The sequence below is a fragment of the Schistocerca piceifrons genome, chromosome 1 (assembly GCF_021461385.2).
Source record: "Schistocerca piceifrons isolate TAMUIC-IGC-003096 chromosome 1, iqSchPice1.1, whole genome shotgun sequence".
Classification (NCBI taxonomy): domain Eukaryota; kingdom Metazoa; phylum Arthropoda; class Insecta; order Orthoptera; family Acrididae; genus Schistocerca; species Schistocerca piceifrons.
In genome coordinates, this window is record NC_060138.1 from 186730910 (window position 1) to 186751537 (window position 20628).

General features: G+C 42.8%; 1 protein-coding gene across 4 annotated transcripts in view; it reads right to left on the bottom strand.

Moving 5' to 3' along the window:
• LOC124717112 (synaptosomal-associated protein 25) overlaps positions 1-20628 on the bottom strand; it is a 414314-nt gene that overhangs the window by 115570 nt on the left and 278116 nt on the right. The window lies entirely within an intron of this gene.

Genomic DNA, 20628 nt, shown 5'->3' on the forward strand with positions numbered 1-20628 from the left:
GAGCGTCTGTCTGACTTTTGTAGTGGTGTGGAGTGAAAATTGCTTCTTGCAGGAGCCAAAGGGTACATGTCAGATCAATTCGTTGCGCAACTGGTCAACATAACACCCACACACTGACAACTTCACACACAAGGTTGTTATAGACGATCTACATCGCATCCCTAGTGACCAGCCGTTCCAGAAAAGAAGCAATGTGATTGTATCTCAATAAGGAGTTGCAGATCTAGACGCGCTGTGTCAAATTCGCTTCGCTCAGTTCATGAGGAACACACACATCGCGAATATTTACAGACCCAGCTGCTTCATGTTCCTTCCCATAGTAGCACGAGAAACATTAAGCTGCAATGCCAACGTCAGTGTTGTCATTCGTGGATTGTTGACTATCATATCATTAAAGTCTTCCACTTTCGTAACCGTTGGCCGTCCAGATCGAGGTTTGTCTGCTACGGCGAAATTTCCAGCTCTAAATCGACTAAACCACTTTTGACATGCTCGAGCCGTTACCGCATCGTCCCCGTATACAGCACAAATCTTCTGCCGGCATTGTGAGGCAGTTTTCCCCTTACGCTAGCAAAACAGCCTAAGACGTTGAACATGTTCATTCGTGCTTTACGTAGCTTGTAAAAACACGTTCACGCCGTTACATCCAACGGCGCTTAGGCATCTGAATTACACTTAGAAGGTAGGGGGTGGGGGTGGGAGGGGAGGGGAGCGGAGGAGAGGGGGGCACGGCAGGTGCAGGGTTTGCAGATGGTATAGATGACGGAACGCGCCAGCAAAGCCAACGAACTTATGAGACAGCGCAATATTTTCATTTTTGAACATATTCAAATAGCAAATCAATACCTTTATTCTGATTTCATCCATTAAAAATAGTTTGTGAAAGCCAGCGACTGTGTAAACAATGGATTTGTATGTTAACAACTTCTCTCCTACCAGTCATAATTTTCTTTTATTTATGTTTTACACGACGTTTCAATAAATGAGTCCCATTTTCAAGTGTCCTTTTCTCTGTGTACTATGCTATTTTTCATGAAATGCTTTTGATATGTGGAGTTCTGCTTTGCTCTGTTGACTTCATTGCAAAATATTAAAAAAACAGCAATTTTTTGTTGGTTATCGATATTTATTTGCAGTTAGTGGCTTGTGCTTACAGTTTTCTTACGGTCCATTCGTGCATAGTCTCAAATGTTAAACATAACACACAGTACATAGAGTAAAAAAATAGGTAAACAAACATGTTTTTAGATGTGGTCGACAGAGATAGTATTAGGGTCTAGATTGTTAAGATAAATATCCTCTGTACAAAAGCCTATCATACTCTGTAAAACTTATATTATCTCTATCAACTACATTTAAAAACATGTTTGTAACTATTTGCTTATATAAATTATTCTTAAGGTATACTGTACACAAAAAATTGTGTGTGATGTTTAACATGTGTGAGACTCTGCATAAATTGACCGTAATAAAACGAAGTACAAGCCACTAACTACATATAAAGATCGATAACCAACTAAAGTTTGTGGGTTTTTAATATACTGCAGTAAAGTCAGGAGAGCAAAGCAGCACCTCACACATCAAAAACATTACGTAAAAATGACATAGTACACAGAGAAAAAGGCACTTGAAAATGGGAGTCGTTTCCTGAAACGAGTCGTGTAAAATATAAACAACAGAAAATCGTGACTGGTGGCAGAAAATTTATTTATAAAGAAACACAATGCATTCAATCAAATAACTTCACAATTTTTCATGCCTACAGGATATTCGACCAACTATCTAAAATGTGCAATGATGGGCTAAAACATTACCTCTGCCCATCGCGAGATTCAGTTCCCCGTGGTGATGTGGCTACTCGAAACATGCATCGCATCACGGACGCAGACCAGTGGCCGCAGTACTATGCTGTAGGCGACATTTAACAATTGGCCTCAATAGGGTAACCGTAGTTTTGGCACCACATTTCCTTGAAGAGTCTTTGCTGTCCTGAGAACTGATTGCCTTGTTCGCTGTATGAAAGTCGTAGTCGGCTTACTACCGCTGGAAACTTTTTCTTCTTTCATTTTATGCAGCCTCCTCAATGAGCACAAACTGTCCTTTTCGGTGTGTCTAGGTGACACGAGAATAAACAGTTTTCATAGTTACATACATGGTATCGCGCGTGCAATAGTTTCCCCCCTTTTCTTGGCCGTTTACATGAAAATACGTATTTGTCACTGTAATGATTTGTTTGGAGCAGCTGGACGCGGCACGGACTCAATTAGTCGTTAGAAGTCCTCTGCAGAAATTTTGGGCCATGCTGCCTCTACAGCGGTCCATAATTTCGAAAGTGTTGCCGGTGCAGAATTGTGCATGAATTGCCCTCTCGGTTATGTCCCATAAATGTTCGATGGTTTTATGTCGGGCGATCTGGATGGCCAAATCATGTGCTCGAATTGTGCAGAATGTGCAAGCCAATCACGAACAGTTGTGGTATAGTGATTAAATGTGGATATGAAGTCCATCAATGGCTGCAAATAGTCTCCAAGACGCCGAACATAACCATTTGCAGCCAATGACCTGTTCACTTTGACCGGAGGACCCAGTCCATTCCATGTAAACACAGCCCACATCACTAGGGAGCCACCATCAGCTTGCATACTGCCTTGCTGCAAGTTGAGTCCATGGCTTCGTGCTGCCTGCGTAACTGTTACCCTACCATCAGCTCTTACCAACTGAATTCTTAACCCATCTGACCACAGCACGCTTTTCCAGCCTTGTAGGGTCCAACGGCTGTCACGAGCCCAGGAGAGGCGCTGCAGGCCATGTCGTCCTATTAGCAAAGGCAGTCGCGTCGGTCGTCTGCCATAGCCCATTAACGCCACATTTCGCGACACTGTCCTAACGGATACGTTCGTCGTATATCCCAATGATTTCTGCGGCTATTTCACGCAGTGTTGCTTGTCTGTTAGCACTGACAACTCTACGCAAACGCCGCTGCTCTCGGTCGTTAAGTGAAGGCCGTCGGCTACTGCGTTGTCCGTTGAGAGAGGTAAAGCCGGAAATCTGGTATTCTCGGCACACTCTTGGATCTCTGAATATTGAATTCCTTAACGTTTTCCGAAATGGAATGTCCCACGCTTCTAGCTCCAGCTAGCATTCCGCGTTCAAAGCCCGTTAATTTCCGTGGTGAGGACGTGATGATATCTAAAACCTTTTAACATGAATCGCTGACATAAAAATGATAGCTCCGCCAGTGCACTGCTCCCTCATACCTTGCGTACGCGATACTACCGCCATCTGTATATGTGCCCATTAATCTTCCACGACTTTTGTCATCTCAGTGCACACACATGGAATTTTAGTCGGTGGTTATTTCATATCTTTAAGAGTTTGGAGGCACAAATGCAGGAAAAGTTAACACATCTTCATCTGCTACTCATAATAACTTGTCGATACAAGTCTCCATTTCTAAAGCGCAAGAGGGGGTTATTGTTGCAAATTCACCAGAGATGGTTTTATGCTTAGAATCGGACATGTAAGCACCATACCGTGAAACTCCCAGAAACGGCGTCCACTGTAGTTGAAATCACGTTCCCAGGGCTGAAACCTTAACATCGGGGAAATCCATCTGGTCTTCAGCCAGCGAGAGATTTGGAGAGAGCGTGCAAAATCCCAGTGAGCCAGCTGCCGCTTAATTCGTACACCTCCCATAACAAACAGCGAGAGCGATGGCGACGAACGCCTGACTGAAGACTTATACAACAGATGAAAACAGACTGTACATGTCATTTGGTTGAAACGAACATCTCTATCAGCTGACTGGTGGGCGCATCCATTTGCAGGCTGCTTCTAGAATACTGTTCTGTTTCTCTCCGCTGTTGTATTTTCAGTAAAAGGTTATTCACTACAATCGTGAAATCTTTGGAAGTTTCTTTTTTTTAAAAAAAAAAGAAATTTTGCGATCACAGCTTTTTAAGTCGGTGAATTTACACGTTGAAGGTAAGGAGCAATACATTTACTTAGGAGATGCAAATGATCTATTTGATAGCAGTTATGTGTGTGTAAATTTTACGAACTGAATTATCAGGGTCATTATATAATCTATCCCGTATAAATAAACTGGTCCTTAGATCTAAAACTCCAAGAATAACGAAGACTTTGAGGCGACAGACTGTTAATGTGTAACTCTACAACAGTTCTCTCTACAATCAACGTCTTCCAAAAAATACTATGCTTCTCACCTTGGTATTGTTTAACTAACTGTACCCGATTAAACAAACGTCATGAAATGTAAACGCTTACTAGTAAAGAATCTCATTTCCTATAAAAGCATTTCACACGTACTGTTGCAAAATCGACAGAAAACTAATACTTCCTGCCAGCCCGATGGTTTTCTTCCTACTACTGTAGAAGCAGTGAGCTACAGTAAATGACTCCGAGCAACAAACACAGGAAGTCACCCGAAGCATCTCCGCATCACTTGCTCGTTGTTCGAACCCAGCCAGCCTCTGAATTGCCTCGATGTCCTCCTTTAATCCGACCTGCAAGTTCCGCTAAAAGCAGAGCACAAGCCGAGATATGATAAGGATGGGATACGAAATCGTACATCTCATTTTCAAAAGAAACATCCCAGGATTGGCTTAATTTTTTCCAGAAACGATGAGAAACCTAAATCCCGATTTTTTAAGAAGGATTTGAGCTCTTCATCTCCTAAATTGGAGTCTAACGTCGCTACTCAGCATCCTCGCTCGTTGTGATTTGCCGCTGGTCGCCGCTTTCACAATTGGGTACCTTATCAATTATTCCGCAGCTCAGCTCTTGGTGCGCAAAAAATTTGGTTTGTCTTCCCCTACCTGACGCAACAGTTCTGTTCGCCAGATGTGTATTTTCTGTCGCCGACCGCCTCTGCATAGGAATTCATAACATTAACGCTGGTTTGATCCCCAAGGCGAGAATTTCTGACCCTCTGGAGCCACTCATTTCTGGAAGCACCCTTCCACCGTTACCTGGTCCACGAACAATGATTTATTAAAATGCATGGTCAGATAATTTAAACAATTAGCAGACCCAGAGCGGACAACAAATTTCTCCAGAAGAAACTGTGTGCAACTTGTGACGTTTCTCGTGGAACCAGCATTTTCTTTCCCAGCTATTTTGCATTGGTATGCGTGAACATTCAGCACCTCGGACAGATTTCCTTAAAGACATGTACCGGAATGTGCTGTAGGTAGGATTGCCATTCGTCCGGGTTTCCCCCGATTTGTCCTAGTTTGGAGGGCGTCCAGGTGGTGCTTTGCAAACTGTCCGGGTTTCAAATTTTCACGCGCGCTGTGCGACTTGTTGCACCCGTCGGCGCCAACAGTTCTCTCTTTTGCACCCAACTCACTTGCGTAGCGAGCGGATACTAGTACACACGTCTGTGGTGAGTGAGCTCGTGGCGGCGTTGTGAACTTTTTATCTACATATTTAAAAAACAATCAAGTATCACACAATAACAATGTATTAAGGTCGTACAGGCATTTTTTATTATTTTTTTTGCCTAACCTAACCGAACTTAGATTTTACTGGTAACTAAGGAAAGCTGTTATGTAACTATTTTAAATACGTACAAAATGAAACGTTTCTACTTATCTTTCAATAAAAAATAAAACAGTTGCAGTATCTTTTTCTTATTCCAGACATCAAAACGCCTAATTTCAAATGTTTATATTCTACTGAATTTGAAGAACTTCCAAGGATGAAAAATAAGGAAGATACTGAACGGGAAATTTTTGTAAAATTTGTTCGACAAATATCTGCATAGCAAATAAAGGGGTTACTGCCATCAGTGAGCATTTTAAACACACAGAAAAAAAATAATTTGGAGATCCAAGCTAGTACTACAATCGTGGCACATATTTTGCTAGATCAAGCACTGAAGAGGACCTTTTTCAGCAGCTGAGGGCGCAGTGTCCTACTACACAGTGTGTCATCATATGTCTTACTGTGTTAGATTGCACTTGCGCTCTAAATCGTCAACTGTTTTGTGTGTCAGACACGGAAAACAAAAAATTAAAAAAAACAATCGAACGAAAGCTACTGCTGTAGTAGCCGGCGCGTTAAGCCCTCTATAAATCGTCGAACTTAAAATCGATGTACAAGATACACCATTTATAATCTTTTCTCCTGAGGCTGGTAATCATGGAAATAATTCAGTACTTCCAATCATTAGCCAGTATTTTGATCACCAAAACAACGGAATGACTTCAAAGCCACTAGAAACAAAGTCAGTGGAAGAGGTGAGGTCTGATACAATTACAAACTTTCTTATAAGACAACTTCGTCAGCATTATCTGTTCTCAAAATGTATAGCTTACTCTAGAGATGATTGTATCACAAACTTTGGCAGAAGAGAAAGCAAAGAAATCAACAATGTTTTCCAGACACTGGAAGGGCGTTTGAACCCCTACGAAAACTAGTGTTGCTTGCTCTGTGCACATCATTAACAACGCAGTACACAGTGGATGCGATTTGCTGCAGCTGGATGCAGAGTCTGTAATCCTAAAAATTTGTAATTTTTTGTGACCTACACAGTCCGAACAGTCTCTCAAAGAATTCGGTGCCTCAGCTGATACCGAACACAATCAGCTTCTCTATCATTCGAAGACGCGTTGGCTAACTGTTCCAGCTGTTGAGATACTTCTGTAGCTCTATGAGCCAATAAAAAAAGGCTTAGAAACACCACCTGTTTGGATAAAACAGTTTTTGAAGGTCCTCTCTCGGAAGCGTAATTGTTCCTCATCCACACATTTATGCTCATAATACATAGAGAGGTTGGAAAACTTGACAGTTATCACTGAGCCAAAAAACATACTTGGGTCCATCAAAGATTTTAAACGACCGAATAAACGAAAGGTTTTTGCCGCTGAAGGCTCCGAGTATTTTAAACAAACAAGACGAAAGCACCAAAGCAAGTCTGAAGCAAGCGCATGTAGCGTGCTGCAGCGGCAAATGGCTGAATCAGCGTGGGAACAGACGCTGCAGCCAACACGTGCTAGAGCCCGCGTTACCTAGGAAGGCGCTTCCGCTCATAGAGTCGGAGCGGGAAGGAAGCGGGGGTGGGGGGGGGGGGATGAGAACTGCGAATGCAAGGCACCAGAGAGCGGGCAAACAAAGTCCACGTTGCCGAACTGAATTGCTGCAGATAACCTTCAGGAACGTTTGCCTACGGTACACTGTATTATACATTCAAATCTATGAGGGGAATAATAAATATTAAAACCAATTTCGATCAATCGTCATGAGAGAAATATTCGTTCACGTCATTAATTCACGTCCACAGCTTCACAGATTTACTGGGCGTGAAGTCGGAAAGCGAGAACAGCTGACACAGATTTGTGAAGACGTGAAGTACAATTTTCCTCAAAACGACATTGAAATTGCTTGTAATAATTACCGTTTGTTGCGATTTGAACTGAGATTTGCAATTTGAACCTGTACAGTTCTCTTCACAGTTCTCTTGCCGGCACCACATGGTTCTGTAGTCCGTTCCTGTGTTTTCCAATGTCAACAGTAGGAGACGTGCCTTTAAATTCACGTTTGAAAAAGTTATAAATGCGGTACATTACCTGCCAAGCCTGCTTGTTAAGCGCTTCACATTTATTGTCGCAAGAAAAAAAAGGAAACAAAAAAAAATTATAGTTTAATGAATAATTCGGTTGTCACGAAGTGCAGCATGTAGGAGTGAGATTGTCGCTCTCTTTCTGTAACATTCTGCTAGCCGCTCGGGAACAGAATGAATATAACTGGCCGCCAGTGGCTAGTGGCGGGGGATGCGCAGAACGGCTGAAAACTGGGTCGCCTTCTTACATGATGCGAATAATATACCTGGATCAACACAAAGTGACTGACACTGGAGCACAGCTGAGAGTGAAAAGGTGTTATGATATCGATCCATCAATTATAGTTGCTCGTGTAACATGGCTGCTGTAGCAACAACTCTGTAATTTAGCACTAAATTCATACACAAGTTCCTCCACTAGCGTGCATTATTGATATCCTTATTCAAGATCATAACTGCCTAATTGCTTTTCTGTGCAATGTTCTAGAAATTTTAAGATATTCTGTTGTATAAATCAAACATGCCTCACAGAGAAATAACGAAAACGAATCACAATAATTTTCCTGCTGCACGTACCCTTTACTATTACTATCTGGCAATCCGGCACCTGGAACAGAAGAGCAATACAGCACCAGTGCGCAGAACAGATAGTGTAACAAAGTTCGTTTCTCTGACTGGTTGTCACTTTGGTAGTTGTCCTGTAAACCACTAGGTGTCCATCACTTTTATTCTGATCCCAGTATAGGAGAGGTGATGCGATGGCTGCATGTACAAAGCACACTGTTTTATAATTAACATTATAGCATAAGCAGCACCCCCAGCTTTGATAGCAACAAGGGACTCGCAGTTAGACTTGCAGTTAGATGTGCACTGGGTCGCTGCGTAGCGCTCAGCTCGGTGATCGACATGTTAATCTTTATTAAGGAGATGTTGCAGTAAGGGCAGCCCATCCAGCAGCAGACGTGAGGGGACAGTACCAGATCTGGTCCTCTCTGCTGCCGCTGTCAATCATCAACCCAGGATTAGCAGACATCGCGGCAGACTCGCTCGTCGCCAATGCCGTCACAACCGGGTGAGCCGACAACGCTGGGGGACTGCAGCCCGTTCCGCCCGTCCACTGCGGACGAGCCACCAGGAGCAGCAGGGAAGAAGAAGGGGTGAGATAGAGTACACTCCGCACTACGAGAACGCCTCTCGTGCCGACAGCGCCGGGGTTCCAACCCGTAGCCTCCTACGCGCAGCAGCTTGCTGTCCGCAGCCGAGCCGGGTGCCACCAGCCACGCGCGGCCGAAGTACGAAGTAAGGACATTCCTTCGCTACGTCACAGGACGCTGTGCTGCGCTAGCAAGACTGTGCGGCCCGGAGCTGGTGTCATCGCTACGAGTCAGCAAGGACTCGGGAAGGTCGTTGATATCACCAAGCCACATTGTACTCGGCAGGAATAAAGGTGTTATGAATTACTAATGTTTCTTTGGCGTTTATGACGCGTCCACAGTCATTTCCTAGCATCCTGACAACTGGAGGGGTCACCGCTCGGCCTCCAGTCCACCATAGGCAACCGGGACCATCGGGGAGCCTACAGTAGGACACTTTCTGAGGCATCAAGGGATCATCAATTTAGAACTGGAGGAAAACGTGGAGGGTAAAAATCGCAGAGGGAGACCAAGAGATGAATAGACTAAGCAGATTCAGAAGAATGTAGGTTGCTGTAGTTACTCAGAGACGAAGAAGCTTGTACAGGATAGAGTAGCATGGAGAGCTGCATCAAACCAGTCTCCAGACTGAAGACAACAACAACACGTGACATAAGCAGCTTACATAAAATGAATATCTGAAGGAAAGTCTTACTATTGAATAAAAGCGCCAACATTATTCACTGATGTCTAAGTACCTGGATTAATGGAGAGAAGCGGAAATCGCACCGCTGAGTGATCAATCACGAACGTAAATGAGATTGTACGAATTTGAAATATTTAGGACGAAGCGAATTGTTACCAAGTCTTTAGGACGAAGGGGAGTTGCTCGGAGACCTTTTAATGCATGCGTACTTCTAAGTCGGTCCATCGCGTTTGTCAGAATGAGCAACACAACGTGGCCAGACCCTTAATTATACACACAGATCTCTAAATGGTTCAAATGGCTCTGAGCACTATGGGACTCAACTGCTGAGGTCATTAGTCCCCCAGAACTTAGAACTAGTTAAACCTAACTAACCTAAGGACATCAAAACATCCATGCCCGAGGCAGGATTCGAACCTGCGACCGTAGCGGTCTTGCGGTTCCAGACTGCAGCGCCTTTAACCGCACGGCCACTTCGGCCGGCACAGATCTCTAAGCATCTAAGGTCTCGGATATCATAAGGTAATTTTTTGCCTCATTTTATGGACCGTAATTAGGATAACTTTGAATCGTGCACGGACATAAGCACAGACAGCGATGCCGAAAAAAAAAAACGCAGTGCTCTGAAGACTGTGTACATAGCCTGTAAGCTAGATTGCCCGCATTCCAATCACAGACATCTATTCTCGTATTGTTTATACAGCCATGTTCGGAACAATCGAGCAGACGCCGAGCAATGAGTGGTGAAAGACTAGCGTAGCGACTTCACAGGAATGCGTCTTAATAACAAGTAGTTGTAGATTAAAACTGAAGAAACTGAAAAAAGGTGGGAATTTAAGGAGATGGGACCTGGATCAAGTGACTAAACCAGAGGTTGTACCGAGTTTCAGTGAGAGCATAAGGGAACAATTGACAGGAATGGGGGAAAGAAATACAGTAGAAGAAGAATGGATAGCTTTGAGAGATGAAGTAGTGAAGGCAACAGAGGATCAAGTAGGTAAAAAGACGAGGGCTGGTAGAAAATCCTTGGGTAACAGACGAAATATTGAATTTAATTGATGAAAGGAGAAAATATAAGAATGCAGTAAGTGAAGCAGGCAAAAAGGAGTAAAAACGTCTCAAAAATGAGATCGACAGAAAGTGCAAAATGGCTAAGCAGGGATGGCTAGAGGACAAATGTAAAGATGTTGAGGCTTATCTCACTAGGGGTAAGATAGATACTGCCACTGCCTACAGGAAAATTAAAGAGACCTTTGGAGAAAAGAGAACCACTTTGTGAATATCAAGAGCTCAGATGGAAACCCAGTTCTACGAAAAGAAGGGAAAGCAGAAAGGTGGAAGGAGTATATAGAGGGTCTATACAAGGGCGATGTGCTTGAGGACAGTATTTTGGAAATGGAAGAGGATGTAGATGAAGATGAAATGGGAGACACGATACTGCGTGAAGAGTTTGACAGAACACTGAAAGACCTAAGTCGAAACAAGGCCCCGGGAGTAGACAACATTCCATTAGAACTACTGACAGCCTTGGGAGACCCAGTCCTGACAAAACTCTAACATGTGGTCAGAAAGGTGTATAACACAGGCGAAATACCCTCAGACTTCAAGAAGAATATAATAATTCCAATCCCAAAGAAAGCAGGTGTCGACAGATGTGAAAATTACCGAACAATCAGTTTAATGAGTCACGGATGCAAAATACTAACGCGAATTCTTTACAGACGAATGCAAAAACTGGTATAAGCCGACCTCGGGGGAAGATCAGTTTGGATTCCGTAGAAATATTGGAACACGTGAGGCAATACTGACTTATCTTAGAAGCTACATTAAGGAAAGGCAAACCTACGCTTCTAGCATTTGTAGCCTTAGAGAAAGCGTTTGACAATGTTGACTGGAAAACTCTCTTTCAAATTCTGAAGGTGGCAGGGGTAAAATACAGGGAGCGAAAGGCTATTTACAATTTGTTCACAAACCAGATGGCAGTTATAAGAGTAGGGGGGCATGATAGGGAAGCAGTGGTTGGGAAGGGAGAGAGACAGGGTTGTCGCCTCTCCCCGATGTTATTCAATCTGTATATTGAGCAAGCAGTGAATGAAACAAAAGAAAAATTTGGAGTAGGTATTAAAATCTATGGAGAAGAAATAAAAACTTTGAGGTTCGCCGGTGACATTTTAATTATATCAGAGACAGCAAAGGACCTGGAAGAGCAGCTGAACGGAATGGACAGTGTCTTGAAAGGAGGATATAAGATGAACATCAACAAAAGCAAAACGAGGATAATGGAATGTAGTCAAATTAAGTCGGGTGATGCTGAGGGAATTAGATTAGGAAATGAGACACTTACAGTAGTCAAGGAGTTTTGCTATTTGGTGAGCAAAATAACTGATGATGGTCGAAGTAGAGAGGATATAAAATGTAGACTGGCAATGGCAAGGAAAGCGTTTCTGAAGAAGAGAAATTTGTTAACATCGAATATAGATTTAAGCGTCAGGAAGTCGTTTCTGAAAGCATTTGTATGGAGCGTAGCCATGTATGGAAGTGAAACATGGACGATAACTAGTTTAGACAAGAGGGGAATAGAAGCTTTCGAAATGTGGTGCTACAGAAGAATGCTGAAGACTAAATGGGTAGATCATATAACTAATGAGGAGGTATTGCATAGAATTGGGGAGGAGTTTGTGGCACAACTTGACTAGAAGAAGGGATCGGTTGGTAGGACATGTTCTGAGGCATCAAGGGATCACCAATTTAGTATTGGAGGGCAGCGTGGAGGGTAAAAATCGTAGAGGGAGACGAAGAGATGAATACACTAAACAGATTCAGAAGGATGTAGGTTGCAGTAGGTACTGGGAGATGATGAAGCTTGCACAGGATAGAGTAGCATGGAGAGTTGCATCAAACCAGTCTCAGGACTGAAGATCACAACACAAGAAGTTGTTATTATGGTGGAAGACTGCCAAACACGACAGTAGGAGCCTTAAATACAGCTTCCCTGGACGGAAAATGTTTCAAAATATGTTTTAGAGAACCTTAGAAACTGTACACAAGGATTACCGATTGTGCAATCAGAACACTTCATGTTTACGTAAGCCACTAAAGGACACACACAGTGCTTCCGAGCGGACGAACAGTAATTGAATGTAATGCGTGTGCCAGACGTATTTACTTATAAACGCTGCTCCTTGAAAGCGGTCAGAGGAACATATGAATTTGTCTTCATGACATTTTCGAAATGAAGCCGCCAGGAAAATGTAGCATTGTGGTACTGTGCTCCTAACCTGTCCTGCCAGATAAGTAAAGATACGCTAAATCAGTGGTCGTCAGCGGACGTTTGTACACCTGCAAATATATCTGTAACAAATCCAAATTCAACAAAAAATAGTAACTCGTGAACAAATAATGTTCAATTATCCATTGAAAAAACTGTAAATTTAATTTCAGAACATACCTTACAGATCACACGTGATCGAAACTACCTAAATTTATATCAGCTCGTGAAACTATCGAAGTTACCTTCTTCCTGTTCATCTACAATAAAATTGATGGAGTAACAGGTGCGCGAAAGTGACATGCAATAGAACAGGAACAGGTAATGGACAGGTAGAGGAATTCTTCTTCACTTCCTGTGTAATGTTTACCCGGAATTTATCTTTGAATACGTACCCGTAAATCGGGAGTGGTACGCATCCACCTTGGACCAGAAAATAACTTCACAGCTGCAGTCACAAAATAATGTACCGTCCCAGTGAATAAAAATAAAACCATGAGGAATCGCACACCGATAAAAGTTTTATCCTTTCAAAATTTTGTATTTTAGGTTACATCGTAGTGCAAAAAAACTTAGCCTTACAGAGTTTCATTCTGAGTTCTCTTTATTCCAAAAAAAATAAGAGATTGATGGTGTCCACTAAAAAAGGATTGAATATAACAACGCTGACATTTCGGTTTTGAGAGACGGACATACGCAAATGAGCCGAAACATTGTTACTATCAATTGCACTTTGGTCCATATTTGGACAGCAATACAGCAGCGATTCTGCGTGGAATGGATTCTACAAGCCGTTGCTAGGTTTGCGAAGGTGAGTGGCACCAGATGTCTGCGAACAGATCAGACTGTTCCCCTAAATTATGGACCGGTGGTTTGGCGGCGCTGAGTTGACGACCGATAGCGTCCCAAATGTGCTCAATCTGGTTCAGATAGGGCTCTCATGCTCCTCAAACCACTGTAGCAGGATTGTAACGTTATGATACGGATATTTCTCCTGACAGAAGATGCCATCGTAGTCGCCCAAGACTTCAAGAATGAGGGGATGCTGGTGACACGCAGTAATGTTCACATGGCCCAAAGCAGTCATGGTGACTTCAATTACTTCCATAGGTCCCACTGAAGTCCGTATGTATGTCCGAAACAGCACAATATTGCAACCACTGACCAGGATCTGTAGCGCAATACGTGTGTTTAAGATGCCGTTCACCTGGGTGGTGGCGTATTCCATTACGAGCATCAACCTGGTGCAATAAGAGACGAGATTGATCCCATCACGCGACAGGTTCCCACTGATCCGTAGTCCAATCTCGATGGTCTCGTGCCCACTGCAATCGTGTATGTCAATCTTTTAGGTTAACATGGGAACACGTATAGGTCGTCTGCTGCAGAGCCTCGTGTTCCACACCATGCGCTGAACAGTGGGTTCTAACCCACTTGTTCCAGCTCAAGCACGGTGCTCTGCCGCCATATCTGCCACAGAACGCAGCCTAGACAACTTTACAGAGACGGCAAGCAACACACCAGCTTCACGTTTCCGACATGCTCGTTCCCAGGCAGGGCGCCGTAACAATCAGCCCTTTGTCGAAATCCGTTATGTTGCTCGAGTTCCCCATTTGCAGGCCGTATGATCGCTAGAATCAATGTCCACTCGTCTCTGCTCCGCTCACACACTTTCCTTACGTCATAAAACCGCAATGCCACCAGGGCGTTTTCGGCCTTGCTGTGGGCACTGCTTAATGTTTTGACTCATCAGTATCCAGACACAAACCCTATGGCACAACGTAGAAGAAGACTTTAGTGTAACGACAAGCCTTCGTAAGCAACAGATTTTAGAAACAAATCCTAAAGGTGAAAGAAAAACGTCAAAATTGCCGATTGGGTGAAGTGCGCTCATTTATTGGACATCAAGATCCCGAAGCCTTGAAACTGAAGATAGCGAGAGCAAGAACGCTAACTACTACTATAACCTCGTAAATATCTTACACTAACAAATAAACGACAGAGTCATATGCACTAAGACAAAGAAATCTTTCTTTTCACATCATCTGCCATATCACGTGAAGCTCAGAACATACTATATATAGTAGCTGTAAGCTTAACTTTTCGCAGTAGCTTATCAAACAAACACGCTCCGGCAGTTACAGGTCATTTGACCAGCATTCCTCATCCTAGCACGTTGCCAATCTATTTGTCATTGGGTGCTGCCTGTGATTCCTACCTCGTTCGTGGAAGTCAAACACCATAGTAAATCAGCGAATTCAAAATAATAAAACGAGCTCAGAAACTATCGCTATCTCTTTCAGTACTTCAGCAGCTTAAACATACGAAACATATCCGAAGAGATCGCCCAACCACGACAAAAAGCATCGAAGTTAGAGGGACCAATTCCTGTTGCTATGGCTCTCCTTGAGTAGCAAATCTGAGTTTGTGCGCTGCTGTACCACAAGTGGAAATTCTCTCTATGGGACTTGCAGTATTCAAGTATTCGAACGTGTCCGAAGAATTGCTTGTGGTCCGTTAGCGTACAGACTCACGTTTCCTACAAAAGAAAGGAGTTATTCTGCAATTTCGATTCTCTTTGGCTTCTTTGGATGAAGCTTCCTCAATTTGCTGCTCAAGACATGTAAAAGCCCTCTAAGTTTGTATCGGATTGCTAAACCGTGTATACTACAAAAATTAACAACGCTGCCAGATTGAATTTCCACTTTGCAGTGGAATAAGCCGATCTGAAATTTCACGGTATACTAAAACTAAACCGTGTGCCGGGCCGGGACTCTAATCTGGGACGTTTGCCTTTTGCGATAAGTGCTCTACCGAATGAGCTGTTCGAGGGCGACTCACGGCTTTATTCCACTTTCTTCATTAACAAACCTGTAACACTCACTAACTTCGATTTCTTCTCGTTGGGCTTTGTACAAACCAGCAACTGAACCTCAAAATGAATAGAAGTTATACAATGCATGTAAACAGCCGAAAATTCGCGACATTATTCGACTACATGAACGGCAATCTATCACAGAAAACTGTGACAACAATCAAGTATATGAGCGGAGTATTTTGAAGGGTTACGACCCCATAAATCTAGCTCTGCGGAAGCCAGACAGATTTATTGGAGAAATCTTAAGGAAGGGTAATTCTCTCACGAACGAACTAGCTTACAAAATACTCGTTCGAGCAATTCCACAGGATTATTTGTCGGTGTGGAACACAGAGAGAGAGAGAGAGAGAGAGAGAGCAATTCCACAGGATTATTTGTCGGTGTGGAACAGAGAGAGAGAGAGAGAGAGAGAGAGAGAGAGAGAGAGAGAGCGAGTCTGGTTCGCTAGTCAGAGAAACGTCTGATTCAATCACTTTTAAGCACTTCCACTGCGTTTTCTGTAATAATTTCTTTCTTTTCCCTATTCACAGAGCGGTTTGCGACTGATGGTCATTGCGTTTATGAACCACAGGTATCGTTCTGAACCCTACCTTCGCTCCCAGGCATCCTGTTAAGTAGTAAAATCTCCCATGTAATGGTATTTGCACTTCAGCTTTCCGATGCCGGGTACAAGCATGACCTGTGCGTCTGGTTGGATTAGCACCACATACAGTGCTGCAATATATGCAGATGCACCTCCTTTGCCGCTGCGAGAATCATGAACTGTCCGCTAGCATCATGTTATTGGCCAAAGCAATCAACATATGACCTTTCAAGCGAAACCTCACAGATGTTTACCTGCCAGAAGCAGGCGGCGTTTTAGTTATTAATTACCGCCGCGCAAAAATAAAATTATGTAGTAATTTTTGTTTCAGGTGCATGTCTCCCGTCCTGACACACAATGAAATCTCCGCGCCGCAGTATCTTCAAACGCCGATAGGGGAGCCAAATTAAATTGCCGTAGTCGATTCATGAAGTCGAATATCGTGCGGTAAGTCGTTTTCTGTATGTAAAGGGGAAGAACAATGCATCAATACATGCTGATCTGGAGGAAACGTATGGCAGTAATGCACCAATCATCATAAGCACCCGCAAGTGGGGCCAGTTGTCTCATAGTGAAATGTCCAAGTATCGAATTTTTATTCACTACTAAATTCTCACGCGCTTCTAGCAATGTGTGTCTGCGATTCTACTAGACCACAGATTTAGCACTGGAAGGATTTAGGAAATACTATAGCTGCTTGGTTGTCGCTCTGTTAACGGGAAGTGTTACGTTTTCTTGGCGCTGGGGCGGCTTCGGACCTGCGCAGGAGTCCCTCGAGTTGTAGTAAAGTGGCATTTTTTTAAACTTATTTTTGTTTATGTCCAAGACAATTTTCTCACTCATCCTAATCTTTTGTAGATCATATTTTTACTTCTCAATGGCATTCTCAAGTTATTGTTAAATTAATAACACTTTTGTGGAAAGCTCGTTGGAAACTGGATTTTATCATAGGAAGTATCTACGGTAGAAATGGTCAGAGGAAACCTAGATACTTCCCTACCAAATTTGGTTCTGGAGACACGGTACGATGCCAAATTCATCGAATCAGTTTTATCAAAAAGAGAAATTTTAGAACCTTGCTCTTCCCCCTCCTGGATAAATTCTGCGGACGCCCACGCACATGGTACAGTGGCTAGGTCGCGCAGACGGTTCCAATGTGGCCAAATAGGTCTGAAAGAGGTGCGAACTGGCAGATAGTGTCTCTGTGAAGAGCCGCGAAACGCAAGAGAAGTGGAGGCTGTCCAGTGGCGGAGATGCATCTGTTCCGTGATTACCCCCAGCTCATTCTACACAGGACACAGCGATACACGCTGTTTCGTTAATCAAATTTTGCCGCATCATCTCACGTTATCCCCACATGAGTCCCAGTGACTACTTCCTCTTTCCTCGAATGAACAAACCATCGCATGGCAGGCATCTCCAGGATGCCTGAGAAGATTCCCTATAGGAAGTTTCCCGAACAGACGTCTACAACCAAGGTCTTCATATAATTGTGGAAAATGTATCGTATTGAAGGGTGAATGTGTAGAGGAGGACCTACACCATCAGCAAGTCATTTGTCTCACCTTTTTGTTATCTAGGCGATAATTAAAACTTAATGACCAACCCTCGCGTTGTTATTCTGAAGTTGCCACATGGCTCTTCAATCTAGCAAGAAACGAAAACAGAAAAAATAATTCATTTTAGGAATCGAAGGCATTTTGTAAGGTAATTAATTTCTTCCAATTTCCTTCAATCCTGACCAGCTCTGAAAGCAAGAAATGCTCCTTACCGATATGCTTTAACATTACACATCGGCAGAAGCCTCAGCGGTGTTTATCAACACTGATTACAGAGGGAAAAGATTATGTGGTCGAGAGGACAGCAGAATGGAATGTCTGCTTCAAACCACACCCAGGCTCGCTGGCACGTCGATACCTCGAAACCCTACCCACGGCAGAACTCACCGAATTCTCTCTGTCACCACCAAGGAAATGTTGGGAGAGTGACTCAATACTTGTCAGTTTTCATATCTGACGCCATTTCGCTGACAGAAAAACTGAATACAAAACTGTCTGTTGTATGATTTCAGATAGTGGCTGGAAAGTTTTCTTAAGCTTCTGTAGTCTGCGTCCTCTAACGTCACAATGAATTTTTAGCTAAAGTAGTTCGCGTGTCATAATTTTCCCGTGACCCTGTAACATTTTGCTTATTTCTATGAAAATTGTAGGTGTTGTGTGTCAGGTACTGCAAATTTTTATTTATTTTTCTGTAACAAATACTGTTGAGTACTGTATATATATAAGAATGATTGTGTTGCTGCAATCAAACTCAGAAAACCAAATTAAAAGAGCGAATCTACGTTTAACGTTATTACACTAAATACTACAAGTAAAAAAACTAGTGTTACTATTTCTTCTTTCTCATTATAAAGTGATTCCGGTGAATAGAATGGCTGCAAAAAATATATATGTAATCGATTAGCGAACAAAAAATATTACATCGATATTGTAAAGCCATTTCCGAGCGTAATTTCCGATAGTTTAGTTTTTCATCTACGTCTCTACTGCACGAGCGACCGTACTGCGTATGGCATAGGACAAAGATTGAGGCTACATACGCCCTCGCTCTATTATACTCGCAATTGCTGTACTACATCTCTGTGCATGTCCGAATCTCTCTGATTCCATCGCCACGATGTGGTGCTAAAAACACTGCGTCTGAATGTTACGAGCAGAGCGGCTTTCACGTGGTTGAAGCCTTTTGTCGTGTCGCCCACTGGAGGTTATTCAAAAATCTAGCAGCGGTCTCATACTGAGCCAGGAAACCTCATAAAACCGCTGTTAAAATTATTCGGATATTTTAGTCTAATTTCACTCCCTGGTAATTTGTTTTTTATATGTCTTACACGTACTTCCAATTTTTAATTCTTGCTTTCCGCTGTTCAAATTTATGTTCTGGTTTTAGTTTCATCATTACGTCTTTCTAACTAAAAGATTCTGTAAGGCATCTTACAGTTCCCATTGAGGCGACAATGAACGTACAGATGTTAGTTCATCGGATTTTTCAGGAAAACTGTTTACGCCCAACTGAACATTACACATTTAGAATAGTCACAGTGTATCTCTACCATACGTCCTACTGCCTACTTACAAATGCAACGCAGACTGGAAAAAAGTGGCTGACCTTCGTTGCACAAGACGTTACATATTCTTAAAAATTTCCCTTCAATATCAAGAATTCGACAAAGGATGCTGAAAGAGCATCACGACTACACTGTCAGTTCCGTTATAACCAATGAGCTTATTTTACTGTACACCAGTCATGGTAGAAAAAAATTCGTATGATTTTAGCTTTATAAGAAACTTCCCCTCCCCCTTACCACTGATCATGGACCTTCCCGAGGTGGGTGCCTTGCGCGCCGCAGCGATAGAGAGCCGCACCGTAACCAGACGCAACGGAGAGGGGTCTATAGTGTGTCCACACTGACCCGTGGTTAGCTCTACTGTGTGCCTTTATCATGTGTAAACTGTTTTAGGAGTAAAACAGACCACCATTCGGATTTCCGGGACAGAACTACTCATTAGTGATCAGGCAACTGACATTTTATTGATTGGAGTGTTAGAGGATCTAACTAGTATGCCGAGCAGAGAATTTCAAAAGGGAAATAGTTAAGTTCACGTTAGACAAAGCGGAAACTTGTGAAGTTCCGTGGCAGGAAGTACAAGGCCTCTGGTCAAGTGAGTACAGGGCTATATATACAACACCAAATAGAGTAATTAAGGAAAAGATACAATAATGAATAAGAAAATACGAATGCGGGTGAGTCACTGTTAACAGCATAATTAACGCATTATCGTAGCCATGTTAGGTATGAAGCCAACATCCACCGCAGCAGCACAAGTTTATGTTCCAACTAGCTCGGCTGATGAGATTGAAAGAATGTATGATGGGACAAAAGAAATTATTCAGACATTTAAGGGAGATGAACATTTAATTGTGATGGAGGTTTGGAATTTGGCAGCAGGAAGGCAGGTAGTAACTGATATGAAGTACATATCAGTTACTACCTGCCTTACGCATGGAACACGCCTATCTCACCACTGACTACTAGTGTTAGACACAGTTGTTGTCAACAAGTATGGGCCTGAAGATGATGATGTAACAACATCGAAACTAGTCGCCAATAAAGCCAACACCTTAATACAGCTGGAGAAATTTCGTCATTTTGTAACATATATTTACACCGTAATCCATTTACGAATCCCTGAAGAATTCAAGTACAAGTTCTTAGGACTATCGGAGGTTCCTAATTGAAAGACTGTTTTGGCTCAACAATTTGTGAATGTTCATCTCAAGCGATTCGGTTCAGTATTTCCTTTCTTGAGATGACAGCTAGTCAAAAGGAGCCAACGTGAGAGTGTCCACCTTACGACGAATTACTGTTCATTCCAGCATTGCCACAAGACAGGTGAACCACGGTCCAATGATATGAT